The sequence below is a fragment of the Felis catus genome, chromosome E1 (assembly GCF_018350175.1).
Source record: "Felis catus isolate Fca126 chromosome E1, F.catus_Fca126_mat1.0, whole genome shotgun sequence".
NCBI lineage: Eukaryota > Metazoa > Chordata > Mammalia > Carnivora > Felidae > Felis > Felis catus.
This window is the reverse complement of record NC_058381.1, coordinates 5,379,218-5,395,658: the sequence shown is the minus strand read 5'-3', so window position 1 is coordinate 5,395,658 and position 16,441 is coordinate 5,379,218. Positions and strand designations below refer to the sequence as shown.

At 50.1% G+C, this 16,441-nt stretch overlaps 1 long non-coding RNA gene across 1 annotated transcript; it reads left to right on the top strand.

Annotated features, from left to right (window-relative positions):
* The first annotated feature begins 9,531 nt into the window (after positions 1-9,531).
* Positions 9,532-15,348, top strand: LOC109494103. The gene is made up of 3 exons (XR_002148680.3): positions 9,532-10,709; positions 12,791-12,919; positions 14,260-15,348. It is a non-coding gene; the product is annotated as an uncharacterized LOC109494103 (long non-coding RNA).
* Positions 15,349-16,441: the final 1,093 nt, after the last annotated feature.

The window sequence follows — 16,441 nt, the reverse complement described above, 5'->3', positions numbered from 1 at the left end:
GAGGGCGCGCGGGCGGGCTTCCGCGGCAGGCCGCTCCCCGGCCGCCGGGCTCCGAGGGCGGCGGCGCGGGCGTTCAGCGGCGCCGGGGCGATGGCGCCATCGGGGCGCGGGCGGCGGCGGCGGCGGCGGCGGCGGCGGCGCGCGGTGCGCACGGACCGGCCCGGCGCTGGCTGCTCGGGCGCTCACGCTGCGCGCCGGCTCCGCGCTCCCCCTGCGGGCTCGGCGCGCCTCCCGGGCAGCCCCATCCCCCGCCGGCGGCGGCGGCGGCGGCGGCGCGGCTCAGGCGGGACCTGAAGCGCGGCTCCGGGCGGCGGCGGCGGCGGCGGCGTGGTCCCGTCCGGGCGGGTCCTGCGGGACGAGACGGGGAGCCGGTCACGGGGCGGGGCGGGGGGCGGGGGACGGAGGGCGCGCGGCGGGCGGGGAGGGAGCGCGCCGCCCTCGACGAGCCGGGCTCGGGGCCGGAGGGGCGCGGAGCCCGCGCGGCGAGACGGGGGGCCCGGCGGCCCTGCGCGCCGGCCACCGAGGGCGCACGGGCCGCCGGCCCCGCAGCGCGCTCCCGCCGCGGGCTGGCTCCCCGGGACGGAGCGGGCTGCGGCGGGGGGCGCGCGGCGGCCGGCCCTCACTCACTCACCATGCCCGGCTGCGACTGCAGAGGCGGCGGCGGCGGCGGCGGCGGCGGGAGGGAGCGCAGCGGCCGGAGCGCGTGCGGGAGGGAGCGAGGGAGACACACGCACTCACACACCCGCACACGCGGGAGCGCCGCGAGGGGAGGGGAGGGGAGGAGAGGGGAGGGGAGGGGAAGGCGGCCGCTCACCGCCGCCCACGTTTACACGCCTGGGGCGGGGGGGCGGCTCCTCTTCGCCGCTCCCCACTCTCGGCGGCACTTGAAGCTCCGCGTCACCGAAGCCCAGGACTCCCGTTATTGGAAACGGCGAGCCTGGAGGCGGAGAGGGGGCCGGGAGCGGGGCGGGAGCGGGGCGGGAGCGTCCCTTCCGGAGCCGGCCCCGCGGCTGGGCCAGACCTCCGCCGCCTTTGCCCCGCGCCGCCCTGGGCGCGGGTCCCACCTTCCCCGAGTCCCGCTCGGGGGACTCGGGGATCTGCAAGCCTTTGCCTCTCCCTAGTGGCGACGCTCGCAGCGGCGGGAGGAGGCCAAACCCATTGCTACAGGTCCCTAAACTGAGGCCAGGGGTCAAGTGGCTTGTCTGAGGTGGTGGGGGTGCCTGTGAGCGGGGCCTGCGGTCTCTCGCCCTGAGTCACTCTCCTGCCCCCGCTCCCAGGACCCCAACCGCAACCCTAACACAGGCGCAAGCCGCCCCCCGCGCTGGGTGGCACCTTTTATTGCCTCTTTCAAGGACTTTTTCCAGAGCGTTGAGGCGGAGTTGGAAAAAGCTGCCTGAGCCTCTTAAGACTCAGCTTTGAAATGCATCTGCTGGGGGCACCTGGGTGGCGCAGTCGGTTAAGCGTCCGACTTCAGCCAGGTCACAATCTCGCGGTCTGGGAGTTCGAGCCCCGCGTCAGGCTCTGGGCTGATGGCTCGGAGCCTGTTTCCGATTCTGTGTCTCCCTCCCTCTCTGCCCCTGCCCCGTTCATGCTCTGTCTCTCTCTGTCCCAAAAATAAATAAACGTTGAAATGCATCTGCTGGGGGGGGGGGGGGAGGGTGCGGAGAGAGAAGTGTTCCTGTGTGATTGCCCATGGGATCCGTGGAAGGAGCCCCGGGTCCAAGTCGAAGCCTTGAGGCCACCTCAAGAGGGAGTCATAATCATCATCTTTGGCGTGTGTCCATGGAGGAGATGGGGGAAATGCCAGGATTCTGCCTGTGTGTCCTGACCTTTTGTGCAAGTGCCGGGGTGGCTTAGGTTGAAGGCAGGGGCCGTTGTCAAGAGCGTGGGCCGTAGAGACTGTGGGAAGGCTGTTAGGTCCGGCTCCTGCGTGATCCGAACTGAGGATCCCCCGTGCCAGAAAGGCAGAGAACCGCTCCTTGGAACTCCAGAATGGATGAATGGGAGAGCTGGAGCCCAGATTCCAAGGCACCAGGGGCGGATCCTGGGATGCCCCTCCCTCCCTCTCCTTGTGCACTTGCCCCCACGCCGTTCCCCCCACCCCATTCCCTCCACTGCGGAACCCTCCAGACCTATTGGTGGGTTCCACTCCAGGGGAGGACACTGTCAGATTGACCCAATCGCTGAATCTCTTAAGTCGACCGGAGTAAGGACCACGGCACAGAAGAGCAATCTGGAAGCTGTCCTCCTGATGCAGGTAAAAGCTGACGAAGGGCTGAAGTCGATTATTGGTAGTCGATGCCCATGGTGAAGACAAGGGCTTCAAGCTCCAGAGAGCAGACAAGGAAAGATATACATTTGGAAATCATAAGAACATATGCTTGACTTTTAGACTATGTGCAATTTTTTTTATTTTAAAAAAAAATTTTTTTTAATGTTTATGTTTATTTTTGGGGACAGAGAGAGACAGAGCATGAACGGGGGAGGGGCAGAGAGAGAGGGAGACACAGAATCGGAAACAGGCTCCAGGCTCTGAGCCATCAGCCCAGAGCCCGACGCAGGGCTCGAACTCACAGAACGCGAGATCGTGACCTGGCTGAAGTCGGACGCTCAACCGACTGCGCCACCAGGCGCCCCTACATTTAAATTTTTTTTTCAATGTTTTTTATTTATTTTTGGGACAGAGAGAGACAGAGCATGAACGGGGGAGGGGCAGAGAGAGCGGGAGACACAGAATCGGAAACAGGCTCCAGGCTCTGAGCCATCAGCCCAGAGCCTGACGCAGGGCTCGAACTCACAGACCGCGAGATCGTGACCTGAGCCACCCAGGCGCCCTGACTATGTGCAATTTTTAAGTCGCTTCCTTCCTTTCCTCTCCCCTGAGCTTTCGCGGCCACCTCCCCGCCCCTTCTTTATTCCAGCGTTGCCTACCCCACGTCTGGAAGCAACCTAGCAATGGGTTAGAAGCGTATCTTCCTCATGTAGAACTTTAATAAGATTTGATTGGTGGTGCTGAGTGAGGGAAATGGGTTTGGTTCCTCAGATAGTCCCACCCGCAAATGTGATTTGAACCCCTGTGCTCCCAGATGGGAATGTCAACAGACTCACAGAAAATAATGGCATCTCAGGATTGGATAGGATCTTCAAGGTTATTCACTCCAACCCTCACTGCCGTGCATTATCTTTTTTTTTTTTTTTTTTAAGCTTTACTTATTTTTTAGTAATCTCTACTCGCAGCGTGGGGCTCGAACTCATGACCACAGGATCAAGAGTCTCACAGTTTGCTGACTGAGCCAGCCAGGCACCCCTGCATTATATTTCTTATTGGCACTCCCAGCCCTCCTCTTCTGCCCTTCGTGGTAGACCAGGTTCGTTGCCTACCAACATCCATTTGCCCACCAGCATCCATTTTTCTATTTTTCTCCTTCTGGTTGCAATACCTGAATTGTTGCCCATATGAAAGTATCCTTCCTTTGTGGGTTTAACTCGTTAAAAAGTGCCAGAGAAGAGTTATCTTTTCAACACCTGTACCGACTTCAGCCAGCCAGCCCACAGGCTCAAGAGAAAGTGACCCAACCTCTGGCTCTAGAAGGTAAAATCCCTATCGGATAGATCCCAATTATCATGGTTGGGCTAAACCAACCACGATAATTCCCCCTGGGCCAGTGGTTGGTTAAGAATGAACACGTGATCTATTTCTGGCCAATACAAACTGAGGGAAGCATTGGGAGATGCTGGGGAAATGATCCTCGCTCTCAAAAATGGTGAGAATTCCTCTACTTTTTTGAGTGTTGTATCTGACCCTGCAGGGAGGTGGAGGGTGGGGGTGGGGGGCAACTAGTTCTTAGTCGAAGCTGATAACTTCCTTTGATAATCATCAGGGCCGCTGAGTATCTCTGCCTCCCGGGCATATATTAGAATTGTAATCTCTGGCCCATTTGTGAGTAGGAGGGTGGACAAAACGTGGGCAGAAATGATGTATGTTATTTCCGAACCAGAGCATTTAATCAGCACTTCCGGACCCTGCGTAGAATTCTCATTTTCTTCTGGCATGGTGATTGGCAATGTGTGGGCGTGGCTTTGTCAGCCTGTGACTGATGGCAGTAGGGACAGCCCCCCAGTTTACAGAAATGGTGGCCGGCCATGGACGTGAAGTAAAACTAGACGTCTGCTTCTTAAATTTAGCCACTGGAGTTGGGTCTATTTTCGCAGCATATCCTAGCCCATCCTGACTGATACACCGAGGACGACAGACGGAAAGACGGAAGGAGCATTACTGAGCCACTCACGGAACTGCGCCCAGGGCTCCCACAACTCTGGTCTCCCAGTCATGCGAAATTATTAAATTCCCTTTTACGGAAGCCTCTTTGAATCTAGAGTTTCTCTAACATGCAGCCCAGTGCATCCTAATGGACATATCCGGTATCTTGTCTCCACTCTGACTTTCTCTAGGATTTCTACCTATGCAGCTTGGTACTGATCCTACCCTTGCCATGGGATCTGGTTTTCTCCTCTATGAAGCGGGACGCTAAGCGGAGGCAGTGTGTCTAACAAACGACCACCGTTGTGTCTTCCCACCATGAGTCTTTACCATGGCCTCCGAGTGTAACCATGGCCTCATGGCCCTGCCCGATCTGGTCCCCTGCTACTCTTCTAAGCCCCTGTCTTACTGCTTGTTCCTTACTCCCTCCCGCCACAGTGACGTCCTAACTCGTCCTCAAAGCCTTTGCACTCACTCAGTGCCTGGACCCCTTCAAGCCCTCGATGTCTACAGGGTTCTTTCTCCAACGTCCTGATGAATATAGCATAACTATCCCACCACTACCTGCTTTCTTCTTCCATCATGGCTACCTCCTCCTCACCATGATGCACCACGGCATTTATCACCAAGCGCTACACACCCATTTAAATATTTTCTAAAAGTTCTCAGGGGCGCCTGGCTGGCTCAGTCGGAAGAGCATGTGACTCTTGATACTGGGGTCGTGAGTTCAAGCCCCATGTTAGGTGTGGAGACCACTTAAATGAAACTTTAAAAAATTTTTTAAAAAAGTTCTCTTCTTACCTTCCACTGGAATCCTGGCTCTTGCTTGAGCTTTGCTACTGTTTTGTTGACTGCTGTATTTTCAATGTCAAAACACTGCTTGGCACACAGTAGACTGTGGTGGACACAGAAGGACACATCTCCAGCTGTCAGCTCCTCTAGGGACAGAGGCTTCTCCTCCAGGAACACAGGCTTCCTTCCCTGAGTGGCCCACATCCAATGACTAATCAAGTTGGAAAGTACAAAGGCCTAGCTATTTTAGCTCAACGCAGGAACTCTGATGGGCCACGTTTTCTCCAAAGATCCAGGCTCCCTGTGGCCAAGGTTTTGTAGAGCCTCTGTTGCCTTTGCACAGTCCTGCTTCCTCCCCTGAAAAGGAGCCTGTCGACATTTGTCTCAGCCTCTACTTCAAGAGATCCGAGCATACACCAGGGGCTTTCAGTAAATACGTGTTGAATGAATGAGTGAATGAATGAATGAATGAATGAATGAGTCTGTGCTTCCCTGCATTCCCTCAGTGACATCCCTGTAGGTGACTATATAGCTTTTGCTTTAGGACATCTAGTGACAACTTAGAAACTATCTTCTCAGGCCGTTAATTTCAATGCTAGACAATTCTAACGGCTGAAAATTCGAGTACATTGGATTTTTATTGTTGTTGAAGAGGCCAATCAATGTATTGGTTCAGACCAACCTTACAGTTGACTAGAGTCTTTTCCACACCTGTACGAGTTAGGATGACTTTTGGCATCCACGTGAAATCCTTCATACGTAGGTTAGTTAATCTTATGGATTGGAGCCCATGATGCCAGCTCTTTGAGCATTTGGGGAACTTGTCATCTGATATGCTATTTCTCCCGACATTCTTTCCCCCTTTTTTTGAGCCAGAGTCTCAAATCTTTATTCAGAGGTTTAGCCTCCATCACTCTCATTTAATGGGATCTGCCCGGGGTTCCACAGGACCCAGGTTTAAGCCCCACAGCACATCTTAACTCTTTATTTGGGAGACTCCAGAGAAAGTAAGTCAGTGGCAGAAGCCCATAGAATAACCGGGAACTTATGTGGGCAGGACTGAGAAAGATGATCACTCCTTTCCCCTGAGAGGAAGCCAGCATGGCATCAGGACAGCTATCTTGCCCTGGGAAGGGAGAACCCAGAGCTGCTCCCGAGGAAGGAGCCAGCAGCATACTGGGCTGAGCCAAGAGATGGAAAGAAACACAGTCTCGTTGGCACCATTTGAACCTGGAATCTCACCCCTTGTGAAGTCTGCCTACCCCTGCACTTTTACATTACCTGAGCCAATGTATCCCCACTTTAATTAAGCTCTTTTCACTGGATTGTCTGCCTGCAATTAGAAGCATTTTAACTGATACGGCTGACCTCACAGTTGATCAACATGACTCTATGGAAGGGTAATGTGTTCTGTCCAAAATATCATGAAAACATGTATGCAGATGAGAAAGAAAGAAAAGGAAGGGAGGGAGGGAGGGAGGGAGGAAGGAAGGAAGGGAGGGAGGGAGGGAAGAAGGAAGGAAGGGAGGGAGGGTGGGAGGGAGGAAGGAAGGGAGGAAGGGAGGAAGGAAGGAAGGAAGGGAGGGAGGGAGGGAAGAAGGAAGGAAGGGAGGGAGGGTGGGAGGGAGGAAGGAAGGGAGGAAGGGAGGAAGGAAGGGAGGGAGGGAGGGAGGAAGGAAGGGAGGGAGGGAGGGAAGAAGGATGGAAGGAAGGGAGGGAGGGAGGGAAGAAGGAAGGAAGGAAGGGAGGGTGGGAGGGAGGAAGGAAGGGAGGAAGGGAGGAAGGAAGGGAGGGAGGGAGGGAGGAAGGGAGGGAGGGAGGGAAGAAGGATGGAAGGAAGGGAGGGAGGGAGGGAGGAAGGAAGGGAGGGAGGGAGGGAGGGAGGAAGGAAGGAAGGAAGGAAGGAAGGAAGGAAGGAAGGAAGGAAGAAAGGAAGTCATGTTTGCTACTATCTCTGATTAGAGAGATGTTAGAGAATGCCAGTTTAGGTCATACTGGAAATGGAAAGGTCTTTTTCAGACCCTTTCCAAAACTCAAAGCAATTGCTGTAGTGAAATAAGAGAGACTCCAAACAGGAAGCAGAAGAAAGGGACTGCCTTGCTCCGGCATTCCCCACCTAGAGATGGAATGAAGGAAGTTTGCATCCTGCATAATTAGAATTCTAGAACTGTGGCTTTTTTTTTTTAATTTGGGGGTGGGGGCGGGCATGAGCGAGGAAGGGGCAGAGGAAGAGGGAGAGAGAGAATCCCAAGCAGGCTCCAAACTCAGTGTGGAGCCCACTGTGGGGGCTCGATCCCACGAACCATGAGATCATGACCTAAACAAAACTCAAGAGTCAGATGCTTAATTGACTAAGCCACCCAGGTGGCCCCAGAACTGCATCATTTTAGAACTGGATGGGTACCTAAGAACTGATATCCTCTGGACTCTTCGCAGCCTATATCTGATCAGCCAGACATGTGAGGGCAAGAATGACCTCATGTTACCTCTACGGCTAGCCTGGCCTGGGATCACCTCTTCTCTGCATTCATTTATTCATTCCTTAGCATTTATTCTGTCTATCGGTCTTTCAATGAATATTTAATGGGGCCTGCTAGGTGCTAGTCAAAATACGAACAAATAAATTAGGCTTTCTGACCTGCTATCCAGAATCCTACTTGGGGCCTCATAGAACTGCCTTCTCTCTACCACATACCAAATGTTGTCTAATGACTGTTTGTGGCCCTCCAAAATGTGTACATTGACGCTCTATCCCCCAATATGATGGTATTTGGAAATGAGGTCTTTGGGAGGTAATGAGGTTTAGATAAAATTGGGAGGGTGACTGCCCGCCCCCAACTGAGTTAATATACGTATAAGAAGAAGAGAATACATGGGGCACCCGGGTGGCTCAGTCAGTTAAGCGTCTGACTTCAGCTCAGGTGATGACCTCGCGGTTCGTGGGTTCGAGCCCCACATCAGGCTCTGTGCTGACAGCTGAGAGCCTGAAGCCTGCTTGGGATTCTGTGTCTCCCTGTCTCTCTCTACCCCTCCCCCGTTCATGCTCTCTGTCTCAAAAATAAATAAACAGTAAAAAATTAAAAAAAAAAAAAAGAAGAGACCACAGTCCTCTGTCATGTGAGCACATAACAAAAGGGGAGCCACCTGTAACCCAAGAGTGAGCTCTCACCAGACATCAACCTTGCTGACGCCATCTTGTATTTTCAGGTTCTAGAACTAAGAGAAGTAGACTGTTCTCCAAGGCATCCAGTTGTTGGATATTTTGTCATGGCAGCTGGAGCTAATTAAGTCACCAGTGGTTGCAAGGAAAAAGTACTTCTCGGAGAGGACTTCAGAAATGTTTCCCCCACTAGCTGAATGTCCAGAAGCTCTCTAGGACACAGATTCTTACGGTTAGGTCACGAGCCACACCTCCAGGAGGAAGCCTTAGCAGATTCAAAGCACCTCAGGAGATATTCTGGAAACATAATTGAAGAGTCAAATGTGTGGGCCACATGTGCGCTCAATGTCTTACTAGCTTCTTGAGAACTGTCGCCCCCTTAAGGGGCTGCTATCCTATTATGATCATCTAGACTATCAAATGTGGTTTTGTCCATGTTTGTTCCACATTTGTCAGCAATGACAGGTTAAAGTGCATGCACATTTTATACTTTTAACTCCAAAAGGACACATTTAGCTACAAGGCACTGCATTCAGTCACTCCTTGCGGCTAGAACAGGCTACAGCAACATCCCGCGCTATAACGCTCTCCTCCCGCGCCCATGACAGACATCACTAATCAATTATGGAACGCTTTCCCGCTGAGACCAGTCATAGCCTCAAAAATCTCTTCACCACACAAAGCTCCAAAGAGCCAGCAGGGATTAACTAGAGTTGGAACTAGTACAAGGAATAAATCCTATTTGTCTGACAGCTCAAGAAGTTTCAAATACAGGTTCTACCTCTTTATGTAGACATGGTTTTAGAATTCCATTCCAATTCCGCAGCTCCATTGGCCCAACCTGAAATATGTATAAAAGGAGGGACGCCAACGTCATTGGTTATTATGTGCTTTTTGCTGAAAGACGTCACTGATTTGCAGCTAGAGGAAATGCATGCTAGGGTTAGCTCTCCCCGAGAAAAGTGATAATGAAGACTATACCCAACGAATGCCAAGGATAATCACCACACGGCCAGTCCTAGATATTCATGTGCAAATTCCATGCATCACTATTACATTTTCTGTTGGGCTGGAATTTTTTGACATCTTATTCAAAACCCCATGAGTTAACCTGCAAAAATATGTTCCCCTGTAATGCTGAGCACATTAAACATAGATGTGATATTTTCTTTTTTTTGTTTTTTAATTTTTTTTCAACGTTTTTTTTAATTTATTTTTGGGACAGAGAGAGACAGAGCATGAACGGGGGAGGGGCAGAGAGAGAGGGAGACACAGAATCGGAAACAGGCTCCAGGCTCTGGGCCATCAGCCAGAGCCTGACGCGGGGCTCGAACTCATGGACCGCGAGATCGTGACCTGGCTGAAGTTGGACGCTTAACCGACTGCGCCACCCAGGCGCCCCTGAGGTGATATTTTCTTGGCATAGGATTCATATCAACCAGCATTCCCTATCGGTCTCAACTCTTTTCACCCTTTGGTGTCCTACCTTTTAGATAGTGTCTACTGTGTCTATCGTCACTTGGGTCACCTTGAATTCTGTTTCTTGACTTTCATGACATTAAACATGCCATAGACAATGGTATCTTCAGAATAGGTACACGTGATTTTAAAAATATATACTAAAAAACTGGTTGGCGTGGCTTGTCTTTTTCCTTTAAAGGAAAAAAAATTGAATAAACTAATTGGATCTAACTCACTGATCTAATCTAATTGACTGAGCACAAATTGGTCATTAATACAGCCAAATGAATAAACAGCAATTCTGGATTCTGCATCAGGATGTAGATACGATCTGGATGGACCATCTGTTGGCTGAGCGCCAAGCTAAGGGTGAATCACCATCATTAAAATAACTGAGGTAACTGGGCTGAAAAGGGCCAATTTTGTTATTGTTAACTCCCATTAATTTTCAGAATTACTAATTGGATCCTGGAATTACTTTTCGGTGGACAGACATCCATTGTGACATCCTGAGCCTTGAACGAGACCCTGAATAACCCCCTCTGCAGACATAACCAGTGCTAAGGTAGGGCCTGCTGGAGCCAGGTACCAACGAAAGGAGGAAAGGCTGGCCCAAAGATGCTTGGCAAAGGAAGTTCTGGAGAGAGTCGGCTCGAGAGCCTGAGAACCATTTATTCAACCTTTGCTTGAGGGTCAGGTTTTCTCATTTCTGAGCTCAGCACTTGGTGTACCTGTTCATTGTATCTTCCTAGTCATACCCCATCCCCCAAGCCCAACTCTATCTCCTAGAATCCCAAACTTGGAGGGAGGAGGCCAACCGGCTGCAAATCCTTCTCCAGGAGGAGTCCCCAGAGGCTGAAGAACAATGTCCTGGTGGTGTTGGTGTGGCGCCTGGACAGTTGTGAATCAAACTGAGAAACTGAGACCAGGAAGATCCTGAGCCACACAACATTGGAGGTGTCTCCGGCCATTTGCAATGGGTACAAAGTCAACGAAGTCACATGTGGAGGATGCAGAAAATCCACTTAGAACCAGGTAGGCAGCCCGGAGAGTTTGCAGTGGAGAAGGAAGTCGAGGCAGGGTGGTAAATTAAACCCAGCAGACCTGGAAAACCTGCTCCAAGCAGGAAAGGAGGGAAAGATTCAGTGTCCATCCAGTGGTTGGGAATAAGGACATCCACAGGAACCCACAGGCAAGGAAAGACGTTGTCAGTGGGTCCAGTCACAGTGACAGGGAACCTGGCCACGAAGCGGCTTACAAGCTTCCAGCATGAGCAGGTATTTATTCTAAAGCATGGGCTCTCCAGAGATAGCTAGAGACACAACTGATGTGTGGGATAAGCCCCACTAGACCAAGTGTGACGCGAGTCAGTGCCCCCTTGGCTTCCGTTAGCCCATCTTGTTGGTGACACCCAATTCCCTCCGCATCCCATACCCCTCAGGTTCCTCTTTCGGTCCCCACCACCCCCAACAGATTTCATAAATATGCACTCTATGCTGGTGGCACAATCATCATGATTGAAATGTCTAATTGACCATTATTTTTATTCCCTTTCATCTTACGCTTCCCCGTTCCTGCCGTTCTGTATCTTCTCAGGTTTTTATTTTCCATCCATCAACGTGTTCCCATTTTTGTGTATACATATCCCCCCAGGGTATCTTCTTAACACATTTCATTTCAAGATCTGCCATTCCCTCTGTGAGATAATATATTCCAGGACAAGAGAGAAAATTTGGCCAAAGAACTTAGGAATTTGGTCTTAATTCTCATCTTCAAGTTGCTTATTGTCCTATTTCGGAATTTCCTTATTTTTGCTCTACGACCTTTATAGAGATTACGTAGCAGAGGACAGTGGTTTGCACCCTGGGGTTGATGGGGAACCCCTTGAAATTATAGCAAAAGTGTGCATGTGTCTGCTTAGGAGACGTGTCATCAGACAATCAAATGAATTCGGACCCCCGAAGAAAAAATTAAACCATCGCGGTAGGATGCAAAGCCTAAACCTTGAATTCAGGAGACGTGAATTCCAGTCCCGAGGCTACTCTTTACTAGTTCAACAAGTAGTGGGTGACTTCCGGGGGCCACGGTTGCCTTTGCTGTAAAAAGAGAGAAGGTAATTCTGGCCTTTGAAACAACACAGGGTGTGGGGATCCCGGGAGATCATGAATGCTCAAATATTCTGGAAACTCAGAAGTTCAATAAAAATGTTCATTTCTCCTATCCTGCCAAATCTCCCCATTACACAAAACCATAAGGGCTGGATCAAAAGTCAGACCGAACCAGTCCTGGCAGCAAGGGATGTGATGTTTCCGAGACACACATGTCCTCCATGATATTTCTGAATTCCTTCCTGGCTTTGTACACAAGCGTCCATCCTGGCTGCCATCCAGTTTATTAAATCAGTTATCTGGATATTTGAACAAACATGCATACAGATTCTGGTCTCACTGTTCCTGTCCGAACCTTATGCTCTCTATTGGTATATAAACATTGCTGAGGGCACAGCCCTTGTATGGACAGCTGTCCTTGGAGATCGCTTCGTCCAAGAGTTTTCTGACACAGCCCTATGTGGCGTTGACTCTTGTTACCGGCTCCTGTGGGCGGTCAGCTCAGAGGGAAGGACAGAATGGTTCCATGTGTTCCCTCCAGCGGAGAAGGGCTTTGACGTAGGTAGAGCCCTGGATGATTCCGGAATCTGAGACCAGAGTGAGGCCGGCTAGAAAATTAAATAAGGAGCCAGATCAAGAGGGACCAGAGTGAGGACCCAGAGGGACAAAGTTACACTTTATTACCAAGAGAGTAACACTGTTTAATTGGTTAACACAACAAATAAAGAGGTGGCAGTCTTAGCTCGCTTCTGATTCGCTCACACGCCAAATGGGTTGGAGAGAACAAAATGCTTTCCTCCCTTCATTTGGAAGTTGTGATTCTGATTAGCGAACAAAGGGCCACACACAGGAGACAAAATGTGAAACAGAAGGAGGCTTCTAACTGATAAGAACTGAGTTTATTAGAAAGTCTCTTTTAAAGGCGTACATAATGAACCGAAAATAACTCAATTAATTCCACAGTAAGAGGAAAGTCTTATGAAAAAGAAAAATCACCCTTCGTTGCAGGCGGCCTGGGAGACACGGGTTTACAAGGACTGTTGGATTTCGAATAATTCACCTGTCAGCTTTGTGGATTCTTGCCCCAGATTTGCTCCTTTGCTTCTCTGGCTCAGTGGTTCCTACTCTGTCAACAAGGTGAGGACAAAAAAAAAAATTGGATGGCTGAAAATATTGCCTTCCCTTCCAAAGGAGTCCACCTGAAATTAGACGCAGTTAGAACAGCATTACATTTTAAAAACACAGCTTGCGACCACTGTAATTTTTTTTTTCTTTTACAATGTAAGCAGGGCTGACAAGGTGTGAGGCTTCCGGTTCTGAATGCAAATGTAAGGTTTTTTGTTTTTTTTGTTTTCAGTCTTGACCCAGGTCCGTATTATAATTGACGTTGATGGTTCCAAGCAAATGCTATTGATATGTCCCTGTTGACTAAAGCCCATGCTTGATTCTGATCTGTTCAGCGTTTCCCCAGGGTTCTTTTTCTGTGCGAGGATCCCATCCAGGACCCCCATGTTCCATTTGTTCGTTATGTCCCCTTAGGCTCCTTTGGACTGGGACACTTTCTTAGACTTCCCTTGTTTTTGATGACCTTGACAGGCTTGAGGAGGACTGGTCAGGACCTTTGTAGCATGCCCTCCCACTTCAGTCTGTCTGATGACTCTTCTCATGGTTAGACTGGAGTTATGGGTTTGGGGGAAGAAAGGAACCACCGAGGTGAAGTGCCATTGTCGTCTTATCAAGGACACACGCTATTAATATGTTTTAACAGGAATGATGTTAACTTGGATCACCCCTGCTGGGGGCACGTTGTCAGATTCCTCCACTATAAAATGATTTGCTCCCCACCCCCCCCCCTTTCTCCATACTGTGTACTCTTTGGAAGGAAAGTCACTATGCACAGGTCACAGGTTGGGAGTGGGGAGTGACCCTCCACTTCCAAGAAGGGGTCACAGACACATAAACTCTATGGGATTCTTCCGTATAGGAGATTTGTCTCTTCTCCTCCACGTATTTATATATTCAGTCATTTCTTGACATCACTATGGACTTGTGGGTATTCTTACTTTAAGTTATAGCCCAGTATTACTGTATTGCAGTATTATTTTGGGGCTCAAATGGTCCCAGTGTTGCCCACCGGGAGCTCTTTCAGCTTGCTGAAAGCTTTTTGTTGTTGTGTTGTGTTGTGTTGTGTTGTGTTGTGTTGTGTTGTTGTTGTTGTTGTGTTCTTTCCTTTTCAAGCATGTCTGTATTTTCCAGCATGAGATCTTCTGGACTATCTACACTTCCTGCCCCCACCCTCGACCCAAGTCATGTCTCCAAGGGGTCCAGGTTCCTTTTATGGAAGAATGGCATTATTTCTCTTTATTTAAAAAAAAAAAATCCACTTATGCCATTTTCTTCCAATCCCTCCATTATCACCATCACCTTCCCATCCAGTCCTTTCCCCTGATTCTTCACAACTTTTTTTTTTTTTTTAGTGCCTTCAAAGATCTGCCTCCCAGATGCCTCTAAGATTGAAGATTTTCATCACATTTAGAGCCGCTTCTCTACTACCTCTCACTTCTCATTCACATGCCTACCGAACCTACATCGTCCCCTCCCTCGAACCTGTGGACCGTCGACCGGAAGTCGGGGAAAATGGGTTAGCTTTCTCTTGGGTGGCAAATTATTTTTTAATTAATGCTGCTGCCGTTTTTCCCTCTCCCGGCCAAATTAATGCAACAAGAATTGTGTTGGCATCTGTGGCAGCAAATGGAGAGGAAGAGCAGTTTCAAAGGAGAGGGTGACAGCTCCCCACCCCCCAATCTGGGGAGGCTTTGGAGCAAGACACAATTCACATGCAGAGTGCCAGAACGCGGCGAGTCTCCGCGTTGGAACTCGAGAGCTCCAGGAACACGTTTCCTCCACGACTGGTAGCAATTCCTACTCTCTGTCACGCTGAGAGACTTTGAAGAAGATTCTTTCTTGAGTTCCCTGCGGTCGGGCATAGGGCCAGCTTATGGGGAGCACAGGGTGGGGGGATAATTAAGCACCCTCAACACCTTGCCGTTCGTTTCCAGAAAGAACAGAGATCGTCCACTCCTCACCCCAGCCCTTCCTTCCTTCCTTCCTTCCTTCCTTCCTTCCTTCCTTCCTTCCTTCCTTTCTCGGCCCAGCGCTTCAGATCACCATCCCCTAAGAAAGCCAGATGGTTTCCTTTAAGATTGGCTAAAAACCGTTTTTGGGGGACAAATGCACACCAGTGTCCACGGTCCGTGCCAAGGGGAGCAAATGGGGGCATGATAAGGCTCATGGTCCAGTGCAAAGATAACACTAGACTACGAGCAGATCCTATCAGACTGTACATTATCTTTAGCATACAGACCGATATTTACATGTTATATACCTACGCGCTGGGGCTTTTACCGGTTTTGTATTTTTCAAAAAAAAAAAACCCTACTTTTTGTTTTTAGACAGACTTATTATTTGTTATCTTTTGATTTTCTCAAACAACATAGGAATGCATTCTCCTTTTTAAAAATTAAAACATTGGAGCGCCTGGGTGGCGCAGTCGGTTAAGCGTCCGACTTCAGCCAGGTCACGATCTCGCGGTCCGTGAGTTCGAGCCCCGCGTCGGGCTCTGGGCTGATGGCTCAGAGCCTGCAGCCTGTTTCCGATTCTGTGTCTCCCTCTCTCTCTGCCCCTCCCCCGTTCATGCTCTGCCTCTCTCTGTCCCAAAAAATAAAGAAACGTTGAAAAAAAAAATTTTAAACATTACAGGGTGCCTGGGTGGCTCAGTTCGTTAAGCGTCCTACTCCTGATTTCAGCTCCGGTCATGATCTCGCGGTTCGTGGGATCAAACCCTGAGTAGGGCTCCGTGCTGGCTGCTTGGGATTCTCTCTCTTCTCAAAATAAATAAATAAACTTAAAAAAAAAGGAAAGAAAACATTACAGATGAAGTTAAAGCTCCGTTTAACACACTTAACACACCTATCACCTCTACCCACGTATATACCTCCTCCTTCCCAAATCCCGAAGCGACTGCTATTTGGGGTTCACTGTCCATCTTCCCGCAGAAAAGGTCTGTGTTTAAAAAGATGTTCTAATTCAAAACGGCACGGCTGACAATCACTGCCTCATCTTCCCCTTCTGCTTTTGTTCTCTCCCACCTGTCCCTTAGCCTGGGTTGGTGGCAAAATTGCAGGCAATGCTTGGAATGGGGATTAGCCAAGATGGCTCCTGTCAAAATGGAATAATCGGAATTGAAGACAGAGCCTGGAGTTGAGGAAAGCACACAGATGTCCTCATCGATTAATTCAGGCCGGACCAGGTCAAGGGGACCAGCCAGGGAAATGCGCGAGGAACAAATATGACCAAGAGAAGCAGTAGAGGAGCGAACGCAGCATTGGAGAAGGGATCCAAGCCGGGGTGGAGACTGGAGAGGGAGGCCCATGGTTCTCAGGCCCAGGTGGGACCGGAAAAAAAGCAGAGGCGTGTTGGCAAAGCCATCGTCTTTTGAGCAGGTCATGGTCACGGGCATGAGACCGTATGTTCCCAAAGGAGAGGTTTGGTTTGACTGAAGATTTCCAGCCATGGATATCCCTTTTGCTTTTTACGAAACGATACCCAGATAGAGAAACAGGGCATTGCCAAAAGCATAGAAGTGCCCCTCCCTGCCCC